Raw genomic sequence first — 9,130 nt, 5'->3', positions numbered from 1 at the left:
TTCTTTTTTCATGATTCAGACCTAGTACTAATTCTAATCTTGGCTCTGTTAATAGGCATATGTTTCTCAGAAAGAAAAAAAGAAAGAAAGAAATTTATGAAAAATGTATTTGTATAGTTGTCTCTTAAAATGATTGTCTAGTAATAAATAATCTCTTTAACTGTGACATTTTTTGCAATTCTCTGTGAAAAATTACCATTCATAGCTGTTATCACAGTTCAAGGAGATTTTTATTTGTTTTGTTTTCTTTATTAACTTTTAACAAGGATTTGCTCAAGGCTAGGCTCTGCTCTAAGTGGTTTAAATAATTTTGACATTTAATCCCCTGCAATATACTTATACTGAGGAAACTAAGGAATAAGAGGTTAAGTAATTTACCCTAGTCACATATCTGGAAAAAGGTAGAGCCTGGTTATAAGACTGTGTTATCTGAACTCAAATTATAGCCACTTAACAACTAAAAATACTTCCCAAATGTATAAAACATTGTTTTGTATGTTGCAACCTATACTAGCTCCTGGGGGCTAAAGGATTCTTGCCTTGATTCATCTCTGTATTTGTTTCCAAAGCAGTTGGTATTTGATGGAGATGTTTTGCAACTGTGCTTTAAGAGATAGGCAGTGGTCAGTCTTCCTGAACCGGCTCTGAACTGATCACAGGAATTTGCCTGTGCAGATTAAGAACTGAAGGTGTCTGAATGTTACCTTTGCTTCATTACCATGCTAAGATCTCTGCCCAAGGAGACACAATTCATGCCCTGTGCAAGGAAGAGTGGAAGACTGCCAGTGCCTCTGCTGACTCTGGAATTCTCCACTCCTTTCCTAGAACCCTGATCACTTGCCTGCCTCCTACTACTTACAATTCCTTTACTCCTTCCCCTCAGGAGGTGGTGTTTTTAGAGAAAAAGCTCTTCCTTTTCCATTACTTGATCAATGAATAAAATTTCCACTCTGCTATACTGAATCTGGTTTCCTTTGATTGGCATTTGCAACTCTGGGCGAAGGAAATATTGAGGGATCACCCACCCATTGGGAACTGGTAAAACATATTTTCAATTGCTACAAATGTCAGATAAAGAAATACATACCTGAAGTAAACTAGTAAATGGAAGTTCATTTAGTACTTCTTGCCTACTTGGATTTTCATGTATAATTTATATTTAAAGAAAAGTAGATTGATAAATACATATCATACTTATTTTTGAGATCTTATAAGAGAGAGGTACCCTATAATTTTTGAAATCAGAGCTACTTAGCACTGTTAACATAAGAATTCAAGGACATTCATTTGTCTACATTTCCTAAGGATTTATCAGAACTTCATTTGAGATTTATTTCTGGGCATCTAAAGAAAGAACCTAACAGAAATACCTCCCTCTTACAAGGATTTAGCAGTGGTAGTGTCACTGGAGAGTAGGTTCTTGTTTCATCACAGGAAGAATTCAGAGATGAGACATGGAGGTCAAGAAGGGAAAGTGAGGATTTATTAAGAAAGAGTACACTTTCAGGGGCGAGTGGGCAGACTGAGGTGAGTAGCTGCAGTGTCTACTGCAAGTGGGATCTATGGGTTGTAACAATAAATGGGTGAAATATTCATTGGGAAGGAAGGGCCCTGAGGTTGTATTTCCTGATTTTCATTCCAGCTCCACCTTCCTGAGGGAAAGAGGTATTTTTTTCCTCATTTAATATTGCCTTTTTTTTTTTTTTAATGGAGTTACTGGGGATTGAACCTAGGACTTCCTACATATTAAGCATGTACTCTACCACTGAGCTATAACTTCCTCCCTCCTTATTTAGTCTTGATTGGAAGTGTCATGAAGTCAATGCACAATGGGTACTTCTTATCTGCAAGGCTAATTTTATTATAATGAGGGCATAATGAGCAAAAGGTTACATTCTGACTCCAGAGATGCTCACCTTTTCCCACCTTTCTTTGTCTGCCTCAAGGACCATTTTTGCCCCAAAATGTGTGGTTTACTGTCAGTTGGGATGTTCCTGCTTTTCTTTGTCCCTAGGACCTCTGTTGTTCACAAGATGTATAGTTTCCTGCCACCTGGCCCATCCCATCTCCCCCTTTTTCTGTTCATATCTAGCTATTGATCTGCTCTAACACTAGCTATGTGGGAGAATTAGGAGGTGGTTAGAGAAAGAAGAACATAATTTCTTTCTACATCTTACTTCAAATATACTTCAAATCCCTTCTCAAGAATTTTCTATCCTCATAAGTAAGAATTTGATTGTAAAATCCCTCCATTACCTCTGGCACTTAAATCTACCCAAACACTTATTTAGGGTACAGGATTTATTTGCTTATAAGTAAGATTCTTCTCACTGTTCTGGATATAAAGAAACACTTGTTTAAAATTATGCCTCCAACACCAATGTAGGTTTCAAGCATTAAAAAAGTATTCAGTAAATATTTGACAGATGAATATGTTGCCCTATAAATATACTGAATTTATCTTTGTCCTATAAATTATAGATAATTATTTATTGTTTTATTATGAATCTATAATTTCCATATGCTTACATAATGTGAAGCCAATTGAAAAAGATTTTTATGCAAATTCCTGAATTGTTATGATAGGTGTTCTGTTCAAATTAATAGCATTAGTGAAAAAAAATCATTAAAATAATATTTTATGACCATAGATCTGATTTATTCTAGTGAATATATATCTAAGAATGTGATGTGTTTATTAAAGAAATGTTCTTACATGTGTTAAACCACTTGATAAGAAAAAACACATAGCAAACTGGAGACTAGCCATCAAAACATAAACATTTTGTTCACTGGTTAATTTACTTTTCTGTTCCTACTCCTCCTAATTGTAGGTAGATGCTGTTGATTTCCTAGGATCTAGAAAACTTAATGTAGCATATTTACATGTCAAAATAAGACACCTCTTTGACTCTGAAATCACCTTAGCTTTCCTTTTATTATATTCTTTGGTATTACTTTGCTAGTTCAATTCCTCTAGCCAAGCTTTTAGTCTCCATGGTTACTTTTGCAAATGTTATTTGGTGAGATCAGAGTAAAAATCAATCAAGGCAGTGGTTGGACATGCAATTTGGCTATTCTCCTTAATGTGTACACTTTATGTTCTATTTTCTTGAGTCCTGTAGGAATTCTTTTATTTTATTTATTTATTTATTTTACTAACATCAAAGTAGCTTTAATCTATTTCCCATTTTCAAAAGATTTAAATTAAAAATAAATTCTCTGTAAGCATTTTCTCTATTAGTTAATATCTAAATGTGTTAATTGTATTAGCGAATTATCATGTATCATTTATATCTGATAATAGAAGTGATGGAAAGGAAGAGGACATTCAAAACTACATAGACATTCAAATATATATTATTTTAAAAAGGATTTCAATATTTTTGGGCATGAGGGGGGCAAGGGATATAACAATCGTGGATTTCCAAATAGTCATAATCTCAAAGTATCTCAACTTTTTCTGAATTATTACTTTGTAGAAATAGGCTTATTTGAAATTACCTTCAAATATCTTAACAGAAATGATCTGTCCTACGGTGGGGGAAAATGAGGTAGAACAAAAATATACTTATATTAAGTAAAGATGTCAAGGTATAATGACTATAACATTATCTAAATACAATAAAACACTTTATATTATCTTCTGGCCATAACTTAGTTTAATTTTTGAGCCAATATAAAGCATTTTCTCACAATTTTATATTTAATTTAGCATATTTAATAAAATGAATTGTTAGATCTATATCATGAAGTTTTATTCTTAGTTCATGATAGAGTATAACTGAAGAAATTTATTTTGAATATGGAGGTAATGATGAATTAATAATAGATGTGAAAGTACTTAATAAATGTTAATATTTTTCATTTTTGCATGAGTGCATTTTATGTTGAAGACTATTATCAGTTATTTTCTTCATACAATAAAAATCAACTTTTCAAACTAGTTAAATTGACAAACATATTTTCCTTAAGTTTCAAAATTGAACTTTCAAAGTCTTGTTATTTTAGTTATAAATGTATGAAATATTAATCATCCTTTTTAACAGCCCCCTTGATTAATATGTACTCATATAAATTAAAGCACATTAAATTTCCTTAAACAATCAATCTCATTTATAGCTTATTTATAGCTCCCTCCAACATTTTAATCTACATTCATAAATATAACATGCCTGTGTTTTAAGCTTGTGAAGTACTTATCCTAAGACAGAAAACCTTTCAAAACTTTAGTCAACTCTAATAAATATAAAATTAAATTTATAAAGTCAATGGTTCAGTTTTTTTATATTCAAATGTTGTTTATAATCTTTGTCACATTTCTCTTACCCTGCCAAATAATTTTTTAATCTAAAGTCTAAAATTAATATTACTCAGTAAATTAGAATCTTCAGTCAATTACAGTTGAGCTTCTAATACATCAAAATTTGTTAATATTGTTAAATTAATTAAACAAGGAGGCCATTAGATGGAGGTGGCTTTAATGAGGGCAGTCTATGAAAGCAAACCAAAATCTAACCTGTAAATGCCTCAAGGTTACAAAATCAAAGCACTAGGAACAGCCAATCACAGCTAATTCAGCTTTAAGTGACAGCCAATCAAGTAATCTCCTTTCTTTGCTTTGCACCTTCTCTTTGTGTCCTTCTCCTAGCTCCTATTAGCACAGAGCTCTTAACAACTTCTAGTCTGGGGTTGCTTGATTGGAATCAATTTTTGCTCAAATAATCTCTTAAAATTTTTAATATGCCTCAGTTTATCTTTTAACAATGCAGCCATCTTAATTGTATCCCTCAGTTTAATACAAAAGGCATTGCTGCTATGACTTTGATTTTCTCCATCATTTATAGAGCAATTCTAACTGGTTTTGAAAATATGAATTCCTCAGTAAGCAGGGAAGAAGGTTTGCCCTTCCAAGTGTTAAAAAGAAAATCATAGGCCTCAAATGGTGTCACTTGTGCCAAAACCCATGGTACCAAAGCTAGATTTAATACTTAACCTAATTGGCATTTTGACCTTCTTCAGAGACATAATCTTAATCAACTAGTTTGAAATTTTCTGATCATTGCCAATGAGGTAATTTGTCAAATGGGTCTTCTCCATCATTCCCCAGGAGAGGAAGAGGCAATCTGCCTATTAAAATTCATGTGGAAAAAGATGCCCTGACCTAAAAATAATCCTTTCCTTTCTTTTTCTCATACTTCCCTGGCCCCACCTTCATCCCATAAGTACTTTCTATTTTGTATAGCCTCTTCTGAGCTCCCATCTGGTTGCTAGAAGTTTGCTGCTAAATTCATGAGTCATTAAACAAAGCCAATTAGATGTTCAGATTTACTCGGTTGAATTTTGTTTTTTAACATAAGCAAGCAGGGTGTTACTTCCCAAGCAAACTTAAACTTAGCATTCATCTCAAGAGAATTGAGATTAGTAAGAATCACTGATGGATTGTAAGCCAGAAATTTGGCTACTTGAGACCAGGGATTAATTTCTGTCCTCTCCAGTCTCAGTAATACTGAAATAGATTATAAGACAATGGGCAGAGTATGAGTGTATGATCTACTTTCTCTTGCATCTTCCTTTTTAAAAGTTATAGCTTTTTGTGATTGAAACTCTGCTTATTACATACCCATTTCACCCAGCTATTTCTCTGCTGGGGCTACAGGGAAATCCAATAAATAGCACCCTTCTCCCCTTCTAGTTTCTGAACTAATTAAAAAAATTAGACAAAGTGAAAGCAGATGAGAACTAAAACACTCCTTTTATTTCTATTAATCTTTATTCTGTAGACTTGGGTTAAATATGAGAAGTAGACAGGATTGCTAACTCCCTACTTGATATCCTTATTGAAAAAACAGAGAGGGAAATCGAGTTTGCAGAGACATAATGACTGAAATTGGTATTTCTCAAAGTTTAACAAGTCACATTTGGTATTTTGTTAAAAGAAGGGGGAAAAAAAAAAACAGGAGCTCGTAAAAAAGCAGCACTAAATTTAGTTTTTCTAAGAAGCTCCTAAGTGATAATAAAGTTGCATATCCAGGGACTATATTAAATCTTTTCCAATTAGATAGAAAAACAACTAGGGGAAAATACACTAATATCAATCCTAAGGACAAATATAATGAAAACTAAGAGGCTTAATTCTTCTTGTTGAAGTGAGACAGGAAGGAAGCAATAACTAAGGGTGTAACTAATGAGGGAATGACACTGCAATTGAGGACAAACTGGTTAGAACCAAGATGGTGGAAGATTAGACTTCCAGTGGACCTTGACCCTCACGGCACACGCACAGGTGCCATGACAGTTCCTAGGCTGACCATGAAAGGTCAAAAGGTGAACGGGGGCCCGATTTCTGGAAACCTCTGTCCCTTCCCCAAAGTAGGTGGAATAATCCTTCTACTCATTAGCATATGAAATTACTAAGCCCATAAAAACTAATAACTCTGTACCTCACACTCACTCTCTCTCTTGCCTTCTGAGAAAGCCTGCTTCTGTCTTTGGAGTGTGTATCTACTTTTACCTTAAGCTAAATGCCCCACATCTCTTGAATTCTCTCCCTCTTGTCTTTTGAGATGTCCACATTCTGTGTATGGAGTGTATATCTCCTAAACTGCTTTCTCTTCTGAGTGAGATGGACCAAACTCTGTCTGTGGAGTGTGTATCTCTCTAAATAACCTTGCTTTCACTTTACTATGCCTTGCTCTTGAATTTTTTTCTCTGTGAGGCAAGAACCTATTCTCTGGCAACAGAAGTAAGGGAAGAGATTTTCCTCCCTTCCTCTTTCTCAGAGCATTTACTTTAGAAAACTTTTAATTCTGAGTATTTTCTCCTCTCTTTGTAATGTTTATATATACTTTTAAAAACTAGATAGGACTTTTTTCATCTTTATGACCTAGGAATGTCTTTCTCAAGGATGTGGAAGCCTCCTCATTGAAATGTAATCCTCAAGGAAGACAGCAACTCCCAACTCTCATGTCATAGAGTTTTAAGGTGTGTGTGTGTGTGTGTGTGTTTCCTCTAGATAAAGCTAATCAGCTAACACAGATGGTCATTCCAACTACTGGGCGAAGTTAGAATGAACTATGTGTGACAAGTGGTTCTTTCCAGTCCACTTACTTGAGAACAAGATATTACGTATCTTGAAAATATGTGTATGCTGGGTTGTATCTGCTTGGCCACATAAAAGGGTGAGACTTCTTTTCATCTTTGCAGCCTATTACCAGGTTGCCTGTGATGTGCATTACATTCTAGTGTCAGGCTTATTCAATAATAAGTTTTTTCTTCTACTTTTGTGGAGAGGCTTTCTGCATTGGAGAATCTGGTTCATTCACTTGTTTTTAATTTGTTTTCCCAACACTGTCACACATCTACCCCCATACTTCTTGTTCACTACCATTTAGAGGCATAATGGATGGTGAAAAAGACTAGGAATGTCTAAGGAAAAAAAGTATTTCTTCATGTACCAGTGACATAAGAAATAAGCATTATTTTAACATTGTCCTTAAGGATTCACATATCATACCTACAAAATAAAGTCAGATGGTCATCAAATGTTTCCCATAGCATCCCAGGAAATATTTTCCAATATGATTAGAGTGTGTTCATTCTTTTAGTAGTTTGTCTTCTTTCACATCTATGAGCTACTTGGGGGCAGGTAATGTAGGCTGAGCCTAATGTCTGATACATGTAGGGTTTTAATACCAAAAAAAAAAAAAAAAAAGATGGAACACAAGAGTATGGCTGTGTCCCAGGTCTCAGTTGAGTCCCTGGGATGTGCACTGCCAAGCAAGGGCCCTTCACTTCATGCTAGAAAGAATTCAAGAACAAGTCATAGTTGAGTAAAAGTAGATTTATTCAGAGATGCATGCTTTGTAGACTTAGTGTTGGCCATCTCAGAAGACCGTATATGCCATGAAGCAGGAGAGGGTGGGTGTTAAAGTAAAAGTAAATACACACTCCATAGACAGAGTGCAAGCCATCTCAGAAGGCAAGAGAGAGAGCAGCTACAAGGTGTGGGGTTGTTAGTTTTTGTGGGCTTGAAAATTTTATATGATAATGAGTAGGACAATTATTCTAACTACTTTGGGGAAGGGAGCAGGGTATTCCCTCCTCTTATTTGAACTTTTATGGCCAGCTTTGGAAATTTGGTACCTGCAGGAGTGTCATTTCCCATGCCAAAATATTATGATGTATATAATGAAGCTCAAGGTCTACTGGAGATCAAATCTCCTGCCTTAGAACTCAAGGTCTATTGGGAGTTGACTTTTCTGCCATCTTGGTGCTAATTACTGTGTCCATTCCTTTAATGACTATGTCCTGTCCCCTTCCTGCCTCAGTTTGATACCTGATCATGGAAATAATAAGCAAATAAAATAAAATAAGTGATTTTTTTCATGATGTGTTTTTTATATATTCTGAATAAATATTTTTGTGTGTAGTAGCTTGTGTTAATTTTCATTTATTTTCAAGCATAAGAAACTTAAATGTCAATAAATTTTCAATTACCAGAAGCCACAAATTAATCTAAAAATGATAAGTTAAAAATGTTCCAATTATATCCAGATGTATGATATATACATATGCACATAAAATGCTGAATTAGGATCTGTGTATATATGAAAGATCTATTTACTGTTAGTATTGAATTATAGAAACTTAAAGCAAATACAGCATACAACATTTATATAGTCACAAAATATTAATTATGCAGATGAAGGCAACTACAGTTCATGAGATGATACAATGTTAGGCCTTTTGAAATTATCTAGCTTTGAAACTGAGCAGGACCCTGTGGGATTCCTGGATACAAACTCTTTCAGTGTATCCCATTTCTTGTTTGTTGGAAATAGGCTTCATTCAGCCTCCCAGACCTTCCTGAATACCAAAAAAGAGATTCAAATAGTTGTTAATCTGGGAACTAAGGGAATGCAGAATCAAAGGAGGAGAAATCAAGAAACAATAGTTGCAGAGATTAAAGTAGAATCCTGGTTTCTGCTCAAAGGATAAGCATAACAATATTCTTGAGTTCTTCTGCAGGAACTAAGGCCCCATTCAGGTGGAAAATGGCAACTTCAGGCTGAGCACAAGATTCCTGGAACATCACCCTGTTACCTTACCACCAACCAATCAGAAGAAA

The sequence above is a fragment of the Camelus ferus genome, chromosome 14, assembly GCF_009834535.1.
Source record: "Camelus ferus isolate YT-003-E chromosome 14, BCGSAC_Cfer_1.0, whole genome shotgun sequence".
NCBI lineage: Eukaryota > Metazoa > Chordata > Mammalia > Artiodactyla > Camelidae > Camelus > Camelus ferus.
This window is presented reverse-complemented; position numbering follows the sequence as displayed.